This window comes from Aethalodelphis obliquidens, unplaced genomic scaffold (genome assembly GCF_003676395.1).
Source record: "Aethalodelphis obliquidens isolate GAN/ISIS:26980383/991018 unplaced genomic scaffold, ASM367639v1 scaffold46, whole genome shotgun sequence".
Classification (NCBI taxonomy): Eukaryota; Metazoa; Chordata; class Mammalia; order Artiodactyla; family Delphinidae; genus Aethalodelphis; species Aethalodelphis obliquidens.
In genome coordinates this window covers 14947304-14959818 of record NW_020837990.1, presented here as the reverse complement: position 1 = coordinate 14959818, position 12515 = coordinate 14947304, and positions in this window count along the sequence as shown.

Here is a 12515-nt window from a genome sequence, read left to right as displayed (position 1 = left end):
GATTCCCTTGTGTGTTATTTCTTGTTTTTCCCTTGCTGCTTTTAATATGCTTTCTTTGTATTTAATTTTTGACAGTTTGATTAATATGTGTCTTGGCATAATTCTCCTTGGATTTATCCTGTATGGGACTCTCTGTGCTTCCTGGACTTGATTAACTATTTCCTTTCCCATATTAGGGATGTTTTCAACTATAATCTTTTCAAATATTTTCACAGTCCGTTTCTTTTTCTCTTCTTCTTCTGGAACCCCTATAATTCGAATGTTGGTGCATTTAATGTTGTCTCACAGGTCTCTGAGACTGTCCTCAGTTCTTTTCATTCTTTTTTCTTTGTTCTGCTCTGCAGTAGTTATTTCCACTATTTTATCTTCCAGGTCACTTATCCGTTCTTCTGCCTCAGTTATTCTGCTATTGTTCCCATCTAGAGTATTTTTAATTTCATTTATTGTGTTGTTCATTGTTGTTTGTTTCATCTTTAGTTCTTCTAGGTCCTTGTTATATGTTTCTTGCATTTTGTCTATTTTATTTCCAAGATTTTAGATCATCTTTACTATCATTATTCTGAATTCTTTTTCAGGTAGACTGCCTATTTCCTCTTCATTTGTTAGGTCTGGTGCATTTTTATCTTGCTCCTTCATCTGCTGTGTGTTTTTCTGTCTTCTCATTTTGCTTATCTTACTGTGTTTGGGGTCTCCTTTTTGCAGGCTGCAGGTTCACAGTTGCCGTTTTTTTTGGTGTCCGTCCCCAGTGGCTAAAGTTGGTTCAGTGTGTTGTGTAGGTTTCCTGGTAGAGCGGACTAGTGCCTGTGTTCTTGTGAATGAGGCTGGATCTTGTCTTTCTGGTGGGCAGATCCATGTCTGGTGGTGTGTTTTGGGGTGTCTGTGGACTTATTATGACTTTAGACAGCCTCTCTGCTAATGGGTGGGGTTGTGTTCCTGTCTTGCTAGTTGTTTGGCATAGGGTGTCCAGCACTGTAGCTTGCTGGTCGTTGAGTGAAGCTGGGTGTTGTTGTTGAGATGGAGATCTCTGGGAGATTTTGGTATTACGTGGAGCTGGGAGGTCTCTTGTGGACCAGTGTCCTGAAGTTGGCTCTCCCACCTCAGAGGCACAGCACTGACTCCTGGCTGTAGCAGCAAGAGCCTCTCATCCATACGGCGACTTGCAGTACATTCTTCATGGAGCCGCTGTCCAGCAGACGGATGCCCCGGTTGAACGGGAGCCCCTTGCCACCTGAATGTTGTTTTAATCACAATACCTCCAGCAGCCTGTGCTCCTCTTTTGCTCCCTGTCTTATTAGAGCTCCTAGGAGCCATGACTTTGGATTTCTGAGACTCATAATATAGCAACAGATTTTAAGAATAAACAAATGCAAAAGTATGCAGAGACTATGCTGTCAAAACAAGTAAATTAGAAAATTATCTCAATGAAATGATTTCAAATCCAAAGGCTAAAAAGGCTTTAGCCTGGTATTCTTGGATTCCTAGAAATCAAATTAACTCATGAAATCAAGGAGGAACAGGAGTAATTAGAGAAATATATTACAGTTTTACTATCAGAACAGGAGCAAGGAAAACAATAAAATAAAATAGAGGAAGACAATATGATTAAGCTAGATAAAGGAGAGATTTCCTCAGGATATGTAATACAATATGGATGTCAAAGTAGAAGAAATGAAACAGAAAATCAGACACTTGAAAGCTAGGAGAGGCAGATATGAAAGGGAAAAACAAGATAAGCGTACGTAAAATTGCTCTTAAACAGAGCTTTAGAAAAGAGGGAAATATTTTAGGTGTTACTATATCAGAAGTAGTGATGGGTCCAATAAAGGCAAGGGAACCAATGTCTTCAGGAGAAAACTGTAATGACTTCTCAGAAGATGCCAGAATCCAGAACACAATGGATAAAACACTGTGAGAGCTGCAAATACAGACTCCAGCATAAAAGAAATGGGCAACCATCCTTGTAAATTGGGACAGCTATTTCAAGGGGTTATGGAAAAACACTACTTGAGAGAAGAATACTAGGAAGAAGAATGATTTGGAAACCTTCAAAATGACATGGACATTGCTTGCACCTTGAGAGAACGTACCCAAGAAATGTATGGAATTAGTACACTAAGAGAAGGCACAGGAAAAAAAGGGAATATTAAATGGGAGCCGGCAGATAATAATAGATGATGTCCAGGCCTGGGTTGACCTGATGGGAGAAACTGTCCTTGGTGAATGGGATTATGCAACTTGGTGATGCTTTGAAGGTGGGAAGGTTTGAACAGTGGATGACTATAGTAGACCCAGATTGTTTTGATTTCTTATTTCTTGCTGTAGGAAAATGTGCAAGACAAAATCTGAAGGAGTATTTTCCAAAATCATATATCTGAGCCAGAAATCAAAGGGAAAGTAAAAGGAAAGAAGGGAGGCAGATTCTAGGAACATTTTAGCACTACCTGTGTTAGAACATAAAGGGTGATTAAGGTGTAACTTGAACATTTAGAAACTCAACTGATCCTTCCTGAAATGGATAGGGGAATAACAGATGGCAACAGCACATAGAAGAGCACTCAGTGTTCTCTGCTTACTCTTCCAGACCCACTGTCCATCCTTCCAGACCTGCTCTGTGCTTCTAGAGGCCGACCTCTATCACTCAGACTGCTTTACTCTCTTGATCGGGTTGAGTCCAGCAGGATTAGAGAGCAAGAGAGGGGGGCTGAGGTATTTATTCACTGACTCCTTGCCTGCCAAATTACAGTTTGACAGTGGATGCATTTCCCTGTTGGGCAGGCCCTCTCCTACTGCTACAGCTCCCTTCTCTCACCCCTTCAGCCGGGGCTGGTAATAGCTTCCCTGGATGCTTCACTTGTAGTTTACCTTTACCTGCCCACAAATCCTCAAACACAGTGCTCAAAGGAAAAATGAAAATTTAGAGCTCTTTAATGATACAGAAAGCAAAAAAGATACTTCAAACAAGATCTGTTCACTGATGGTGTCATCATTGTAGATCTCTAAAACTTTACAGTAATAGAGTTATTCCTTGCAAGATGTCTCGAATGCAACTCTTCAAGTGAAAGACAGTATATGCGGGGGGTGGGGTGTGGGATTTCCCCTTAGGTGAAGTAAATACATAGTGTCAAAATTAGCTTCCCAATGGGAACTTTCTCCCTGTTAAATGGTCTCCTGGTGAGGCTGCATCCAGAGACCTTTGTTGTCTGTTGTCTTCCCCTTTTAGCACAGAGTCTTGGCTATGGTCTGTGGTAACACTAAGTACTTAGATCTGGAGATACAGAAATGGAGAGATTAACTACATTAGGGGCTATATTTTGTCATTATGGGACTAGTGCTGTGATAACTTTATGTGTCTTATTGACTTTTTTGACTTTATTTGTAAGTGAGACATATGCAAGGCTTATCAGTTAATTCAAGGGTCTGAGAAAATTAAATTCATATGATGGTCAAGAGCCAAGGCAACAGCTACCGAAAAATCCAAATTCTACCCAAGCATCACAAATCCTCCAATTTGAGATTGAGAAAAATTAAAAATTTAGAGGGATTATAATATAATAATCATATAGATTTAAAATTCTTTGGATTTTGGATTTTAAAAGGCAAGATAATTTAATGTTAGACTTTAACTTGTGAAAAAATTCATTTTTGAACATTAATTTCTCACTGAAAAATTCACAGTTGGAGTTGATTTCTCTTCAAACTTGGGGACACTTACTCTTGGTATTCTCTGAATGAAGTGCAGTATTTTATGTTGTTAATAATAACATTGCAGAACCTCTGAGGAGCTGTATTAGATCTTACAGCTGGGAAAATTTGGGATGGGAATGGAATAGAGAGTGAGTTTTTCAGCTTTGAAGTTAATTGAATTAATAAACTGCATCAGCCCACTTCAGAGCTCTTGGAGAGCAAAATATTAAACTGTCCCCCAGTGTCTGAGAAGAACCCACAAATAAGCAATGGTTGGCATTGGGAGATTGACCTCATGGAGATGGGACAGACTTCTGAGCTCCTCCCCACTCATCTGTTTGAACATGGGATGAATGCAGTGGTTCTCAACTACAGCTGCTCATTAGAATCTCCTGGGAAGTTCTTAAAATCCCAATACTCAGGCCACTGCCTAGACTTACTAAATCAGAATCTTACTGATCTCACTCATTGCCCCTCAAGGTAGTAGAACAAAATGCTGATTGAGGAGTTTGGGAGAATAACTGGGCATACATTTCCTCTTCTTTCTTGTGTTTGGACCTTCCTACTGAAAGAAGTGTCTGCTTTCCTCTGGTTAAGAGATAAACAATGTTTCTCGGTGCTTTGTAACCACCTAGAGGGGTGGGATATGGAGGGTGGGAGGGAGACGCAAGAGGGAAGAGATATGGGGATATATGTATATGTATAGCTGATTCACTTTGTTATAAAGCAGACCTAACTAACTAACTAACACACCATTGTAAAGCAATTATACTCCAATAAAGGCGTTTAAAAAAAAAGCCTTTTGCTTTTTAAGTGAGGCCCGTGTTGGTCCATCTCTGAGTGCATAAAATTAATTCAGGGCTGAGATATGAGAAAGGCAACTTGGTCCCTATGTTCTCCAAGCAGCTTTATCAGTTAAAAGAATAAAAATCAATGTTCTACCTTCATCTGCCTGACTTCTGTGTTTTTCCTCTCAATTTGTTCTGACTTTAAGAGAGGAACAGAATAAACCAGAACCCAGGTTGGACTAATCCATGTGGATGCCAAAAGCAGGCTAATAATTTGGCAACACTTTAAATCAATATTTTAAAAATACTTGTTCATTTTTATAAGTGAGGGGGGCACATTTATATTTTGCTAAGAAAATTTTTATGCTTGTTTATGTTTATGTCTGAAATTACATGCATTGCACCAAATGTGACCTAATATTTTAACTTACTTGGTTTATCTTTCCTTTTTTTAAAAAAATTCATTAATTAATTACATTTTTGTCTGTGTTGGGTCTTCATTGCTGCGCATGGGCTTTTTCTAGTTGCGGCGAGCGGGGGCTACGTTTTGTTGTGGTGCGCGGGCTTCTCATTGTGGGGGCTTCTCTTGTTGCAGAGCATGGGCTCTAGGTGCACGGGCTTAGTTGCTCAGTGACATGTGGGATCTTCTTGGACCAGGGCTCAAACCTGTGTCCCGTGCAGTGGCAGACGGATTCTTAACCACTGCACCACCAGGGAAGCCCATAGTTTGTCTTTCATTTCTAGGTTTTTATAGTGCTCATGATTGGATAGCTTTAGTCATTCGGACTCACTAAGGATAGAAATAATTTACATAGAAATTCTTGCTAAATCTTATTCAAAATATTTTGAAAGCTCATTTTCCTGGCTTTTATGTAGGCAAAGTATTTCTCACTTGTTAGTTGTTCCTATTTTGTCTTTATTTTTCTTTTGGAATTTTCTGAACCAGACAACTTCAAAATCATACTACAAAGTTTATAATACAGATAGTAGTAAATCACTCATTGGTAGCAAAGGGCATTACACAGTGTTGACAGGACATCCAGCTTCAGATTACTGTAGTAACATCATGAAATGTGCATATGTACCTTGTGGAAATAGTCAACACAGAGACATCAGCACCTTTGAAATTTTCACTCGAGGATACTGCCTTCATCCATGTGAGATGGACCACACTGTGCCTGTGACTCTGGTCATGTGTGGAAACTGATACCACAATTTCTGTGTATTCCCTGTGCTTTAGTGTCCCTTGTAGGCTGATCAGACTGGGCACCTAGCTCTCTGACTCCTCTTTTAATCAGGGACTGGCCAGGATGCAAGAGGAGAGACTGCTAGTCAAAATGCCAAATTGAGGCCAGGCTTCAAGTTAGTGGTGTTGGCATTTTTCAACTGAATAGCGAGTTCTGATGGCTATGGTTAGAAGTGGTGGGCTAGGGCTTGTGTGAATGCCTTTTAATGAAAGGTCCTGAGGGCTTACGAGGTAGAAAAATATGAGGAGGATTCTGATGATGAGATATTTATATAAATGGGATGATTTTTGACTTCATGAATAGAGGCATTAAAATAGTACGTATCTAGGGTTCCCTGAGCAAAGTAATGCAGAGTTGAAGTAAAATAAAGTAAAAAATATTTTCCTTTACTGAAAAGCAATGGATGGTGATAGGCTTTAATGAAATAATTTAAAATTATGTATATGGCCTTTTGATATTATTAATCAATTGTTATATAAACTTATTATTGACATTTGCATTAATATATAGCTGGCTTATTGATAAGAAGACTCTCCTTTTATGTCTAGTTTCTCCAGAGAAAATCAGAAATGAATGTCTACAAAGATAGTTAGGTAAAGAAACACTGGATTATTTGGGTCACTTAGGAAACATCTGACTTAACTATCCTAGAATCTCTTAGTCCTTGTATTAAAACCTATTACTGCTCTTTTATCCTAACTCTATGCAAAAAAGTAACCTTAGTAACCTATGCAAAAAAGTACATTAGAACTCAGGTGTACTCATGTCCCAGGTCAAGCCCTATTTACCTATAATTAACTAGGAGGCCTGTTCTCAATATAGAGATTTCTTCCTAATGAAATTTGTATCACTCTGTTCACTGGTGGCACTTTGTGCAACTACCTCCTTCCTCAACCTTGGAAGATGAACAGGGACCAAATATTATTACTTTATACCTAATGGTTCTATACATTAGGGACTTCACTCAGTAATTTCTGAAACTTCTACCACCAACATGCTTCACTGAAACACATTAAGAAGTCTAGCTTGGGACTTCCCTGGTGGTCCAGTAGTTAAGAATCTGCCTTTCAATGAAGGAGACAAGGGTTCAATCCCTGGTCAGGGAACTAAAATCCCACATGCCATGGAACAAATAAACCCCCCACGCTGCAACTACTGAGTCTGCATGCCTCAATTAGAGAGCCCATGTGCTGCAAACTACAGAGCCCATGTGTCCTGGAGCCTGTGCACCACAACTAGAGAGCCTGTGCACTACAACTAGAGAGAAGCCTGAGTGCTGCAATGAAAATGAAAGATCCCGTGTGTTGCAGCAAGGATCCCGTGTGCTGCAACTAAGACCCGACACAGCCAAAAATAATAAAAAGATTAAAAAAAGAATTCTAACTTATTGAAAATGTATCTGCCCCCATCTTGTTTTAAATTGCAGAATGAACCAAATCAATAGTACCTTAATAATTTTTAGAAAGGTTCCTAATTTGATGAAAATCTGACATTTTTGAGTGTGACTATGGTATAGATTGATAATGTAAATCTTAGAGTGGTTAAATTGGCTGAGATTTCACTTTGTTCAGCAAATCAGCTTCTGAGTCATTAAGAGTTGGCAGTAATGTGATGGAGCATTTGGACATATGAAAAGACACTTGGCAGATCTTGTCTGGTTTACGTGTTGAAAATTTGACAAGGTTAGCAAAGAATAATTAATGATAAATCTTAGGGAAGGACAGGAAACGTGAATACTCACATTTGTTGTAATCAGTTTTTTTTTCCCCACTCTATTCTTCAGTTTGGGTTAATTCTAGGGATCTTCTTCAAGTTTACTGATCCATTTTCCTGTTATTGCCAATCTGTTGTTTAGCCCACTGAGTGAATACTTCATTTCAGATATTGCAATTTAGAATTCTAAATTTATTTTTATTCTTTTTTTTTTTTTTTTTGCTGTACGTGGGCCTCTCACTGCTGTGGCCTGTCCCGCTGCGGAGCACAGGCTCCGGACGCACAGGCTCAGCGGCCGTGGCTCACGGGCCCAGCCGCTCCGCGGCAAGTGGGATCTTTCCGGACCGGGGCACAAACCCATGTCCCCTGCATCGGCAGGCGGACCCTCAACCACTGCGCCACCAGGGAAGCCCTATTTTTATTCTTTTTTAAATAGAATCTCCATCTATTTACTGATTAAGACCATATTTTCTTTAAGTCCTTGAAGATGTTTATAGCTACTTTAAAGCCATTGTCTGAAGATTCCAACTTCTGTATTATCTCACGGTCTGTTTCCATTCATAGTTATTTTTTCTTGATTATGGTCCACATTTTCCTGCTTCTTTGTATGGCTAGAATTATTTATTGTTTGCTATGTATTGTGGATGGTACATTATAAAGCGTCTGGGTTATGTTGCCTTCCTTTAAAGAATGTTGAGGTAGATAATTTTGGGGTGTTTCTCCTTCATCTTTCAGGCTTGGTTTTCAGCTTTGTTAGAGGAGGGCTATCCAATGAACCTTTCTGTAATGATGGTAATGTTCTATATCTCTGTTGTCCACTGTGGTTGCCACTAGTCACATTTAAATCTTAAGCATTTGAAATGTGGCAAATGAGACCGACAAAATGAATTTTAAATTTTATTTAATTTTAATTAGTTGAAATTTAAATATAAATTGCTATGTGTGGTTAGTGGCTACTGCATTGGTCAGTGCAGGTCTAGATTAAATCTTACTCTAGGGTATGGTCCTTCCTCCAGACCCTTCTGGAATCTCAGTGAATGGGGTGTTGATGAGTCTCTCCATTCTGACTGGGCCAGAGCACCAGTGTCTTCCAGAATTGTATAACCTCTACTATCTTTGTTCTGCTTTTAAATCTGTAATGGCCATTCTTTGGCAAGCTTTGTTGAGTTTTGCCCTGTATGTGTGCAGCCTGGCCTTTGGTGAAGGATCTACAGGGAGTTTTCACACAGACTTATGCCACCGACGTACTATAATTAGGATTTGGAATTTGTAGCATATTTTGATTTTACATATTTCATTGTCCTGTTACTGTACCTAAAGATGACCATAAAATTGTGGACTTAAAAAGTAAGATAGGCTATAATGATGGCTTTTTGGCTTCTTCCTCCCTGTTCCCAAAGTAACCTTCATTCCCCCATTATGTCTCTTATCACATTCCTCTAGTGAGTTATGTACATGTCTGCCTTCTCAACTAGTCTATGAGCTATTTAAGAGCAGGGACTGTGTCTTTTTCACTTTCATGTCTTCAATACTTAGAATCTGATGGATGCATAGTGATACCGTATTTATTGAGTTATGGAGGATTGAGAGAAGGCAGGAGGAACTAAACTTTTAACAGGCCAGACAAACCAGCACTGTAAAGGCCTCAAGTGAGCTATCCATGTGAGCTGAAAGAGGCAATCAGACAGAAATTGGGTTCAGCGGGAGCTGTCTGGGGATTGCTGTCACCTCACTGCACACTCATGGTCTCTTTTAAAAGCTGGGAAATTAAAAAGACTTTGTGACTCTCAACATTATTCCACTTTTCTAGTGGGGTCCTGAGAAAGCAGGGCTTTATGGAGGCAAAGAAAAGTGGGAGAGGCACACCTATGAATATATCCTCATACCTATGGCGGTGATAACAGTAATTGTTATGAGTCAAGCATTGTATAAGTCTCTCACAGCAACCCTGTAAGATAGGTATTATTATTATCTCCATTTAACAGATGAGGAAACTGTGGTATAGAGAGAATAAGAACATGACCAGGTTATAAGAACTAATACTTGTCAGAGAGGGATCCAACCAGGCAGAGTGCTCCAGAGCCTATGCCCTAAGCCTCTACATGATCTAATCTCTCATATTCCTTTTCTGAATTATTATCTTGACATGAGGAAGAATGATGGATTAGCCTTGTTTACCAGCAATTTTCAGCATCAGTATTTTCAGCAAACACCTACTTTGCAGTGCTCTGCTAGACATCTGTAGTTAAAAGATGTGCTATATAGAGCTCTAGTCTAAGAAACTTGAATCTAGCTGGACAAATAAGACATAGAGCTAAAAACTGAATAATGATATGAAACATATGCTAAAAACAACTAAAGATTACACAGCTATTTTCAAAATTTATTATTACATAGAATACTTGGGTAAAATGATCATATAATCTAACTATATTACAGGTATAGAAACTGAAGTACACAGAGGTTGACTAACCTGCTCAAGCCCCTAATCAGTTACTTGACCATCCACCTATCTATCCATGCATCCATGCATCTATCCAATATTTATCAAGTGTCATAACAGAACTTTCAAAACATCCTGTGGGGGTTAAGTGTAGACATGGTGGTGTCAGGGAAGTTTTTCCAACTGCATCTGGTAGAGAAGAGCAAGCAGCAACATCTGAAGCAGGCAAACAATGTGAGATGGGACCTGAGTGCAAGGCAGGCTTGAAGAGTCGTGAGTTTGTGGCAGGGGTCGATTTCAGGGGAATCTGTCATCTCAGTCCAGTGGTCCTTCCACAACATCATAGCCGTCGCTCATTTGTTTTGAAACTGGCACTTCTTCAGATCTTTAACCCTTAGAAAGTGCTATGAGAAGAAATTGTTGTAGCAGATTGTATTCTCCAAGATGGTCACAATGAGCTCTCATCCTGCATGCTCTTCTTGTGACATGATGCTAACACTCTGCCCATTGAGGAGTGGGGTAACAGGTGAGTGGTGGTTGCCTCCCCAAATGTTTTTACATGATGAGTCTGAACATAGCAAAAATTCCCCTCACAGACAGGATCATATTAACAAGTGTACAATGATTTGGTTCCTATTTTTAGGCATTTGCTTTTCTTTGGCCTTTCTGACATCTCTACTTTCACCTGTGTAGTCACAGATGCAGGCAGCTTTGCTTTTACTATTCAACAAATATTTATTGAGTATCCACTATGTGTCAGGTACTGTTCTAGCACAGGTGATACAACCATGAACAAAACCAATAGTCTCTGCCCTCATAGAGCTTATACAACAGTGGGGAGAGATAAATACATACACATACATAAAATAGTGTTAGTATACATGTTACAAAGGAAAAATAAAACAGAGTAAGGATATAAACTGTGACAGGGATTGTATTAAATAGGATGATCTCAAATGGCCTTTCTGAGGAGGAGACATTTGAGTAGAGAATTGAATTGAGTAACGGGCAAGCATGAAAGTATCTAGGGGAATAGTAGTCCAGATAAAGAGAAGAAGTGCAAAGACCCTAAAAGTATTGCATGCATTTTCATCCTCTTCATGGGACTGTTGCTTTAAATGCTCCAGGGATGGAATCTGGGTCCAATAGCTCTCTTACTGTTACCATTTGCCAGCTGAGACCTCTTCAGCTTCCCAAAGGTAGGTACAGAGCTGCCTACCCTGAAACAGAGACCAATAGGTGGGTCCTGGGAATTTTCATCATTTGACACACATGCACATCAGGACCAGTTCTCTTAAGTGGAGATCTTTGGAACACCGGGGCCAATTTTTGTCTAAGTAGGTTGCTTAGTTTCCTGTCTCTGCTGCAGGCTCAGCCTCAGGAGTATCTAGAATCCTATTTTCAGCAATATTACCTTTTACTTGAAAATGTAGGGTTTTCAAGATTACTGGCCATAGCAGCAGATAGTCTCTCTTGTGTTTAATTACCTATTTGCTGCATCTGCTTGCTGAGATGTCTAGTGGGAGACAATTTGGGCATTCTGAAACCAATGCAGCCTCTCTGAGGTCAAACTCATCTAGCACTTAATAGCCATATGGCCTAAGGCAAATGATGCCTCTCTGGGTCTCAGCTTACTCACCTGTAAAATGGCTACAGTTTCTTCTTGATGGTAAGTCCCTCTTACTTCCATTCACCAAACCCTGAATAACTCCTGGATCTGGGTAGTGTGAAATTACCTTAATTCACTTGGAAGATAGGGTAAGACATTCAGGAGCATGGTGAGCCTGCTCCCTTGATGGAAGCACTTGGCTGGCAGACACATTAATTTTGATGATTGCTCACTCAGTTTTCCTCTTGTCAGACACTAGTTACTGGCTCTTGAAAGGGTTGTCAATCCTTTTACTGGGTACAGAGGCTGGGAGAAGATACAGAGTGTCTAAACTCCAACAAATGGCTCTCAAAATGCTGCCCACTAAATGATATGGTGGATCCAAAAGCACTTGGAAGCTTAGATATTGTCTGATTTTCTAAAGTTTGAGATGTGAGGCATATGTAGAGAGAGTGTCAGTGAACATTGTAGAGCTTCTGGGAAGAGCAATGTGTTTCCAGGGGATAGAAAATATAATCAGGGCCCACAGACCTGTGGGATTGACAGCATAAAAAAATTTCAGATCTAATATTTCAATTATTCTTTCTAAAAACTTTTGAGAGCCATAAGCTTAAATGATAGCCATAAGCTTAAATGATGTTTCTACTGAACACTGAAATGTCTCTAATGAGAAAAATTGTCCTTTAAAATTGCTGAACTTGGACGTTATTACTGCCTGGCAAAAAGGCACCTGTGCCATTATCCACACAGAATGTTCTGTGTTCATACCTGATGATTCTGCTTATGTGTTATCTTTATTAAATCACATGAGGACACACAAGTGAATGCCCTGAGTGATCTGACCCCCAGCCTAGGGAACTTACTAAATCAGTGGTTCAGACCATGGTGCTCTTTGTGGAAAAAAGTATTGCTTACATCAGGAATCATCATCTTAATCTGTGTTTACTCTTGCGTGTTGCCTATATCGTTGCTGTGGTATCTTCCTCCAGTGCAGCCAGATAGCCACTGAAGGGGTCACCTCCATGCTAATG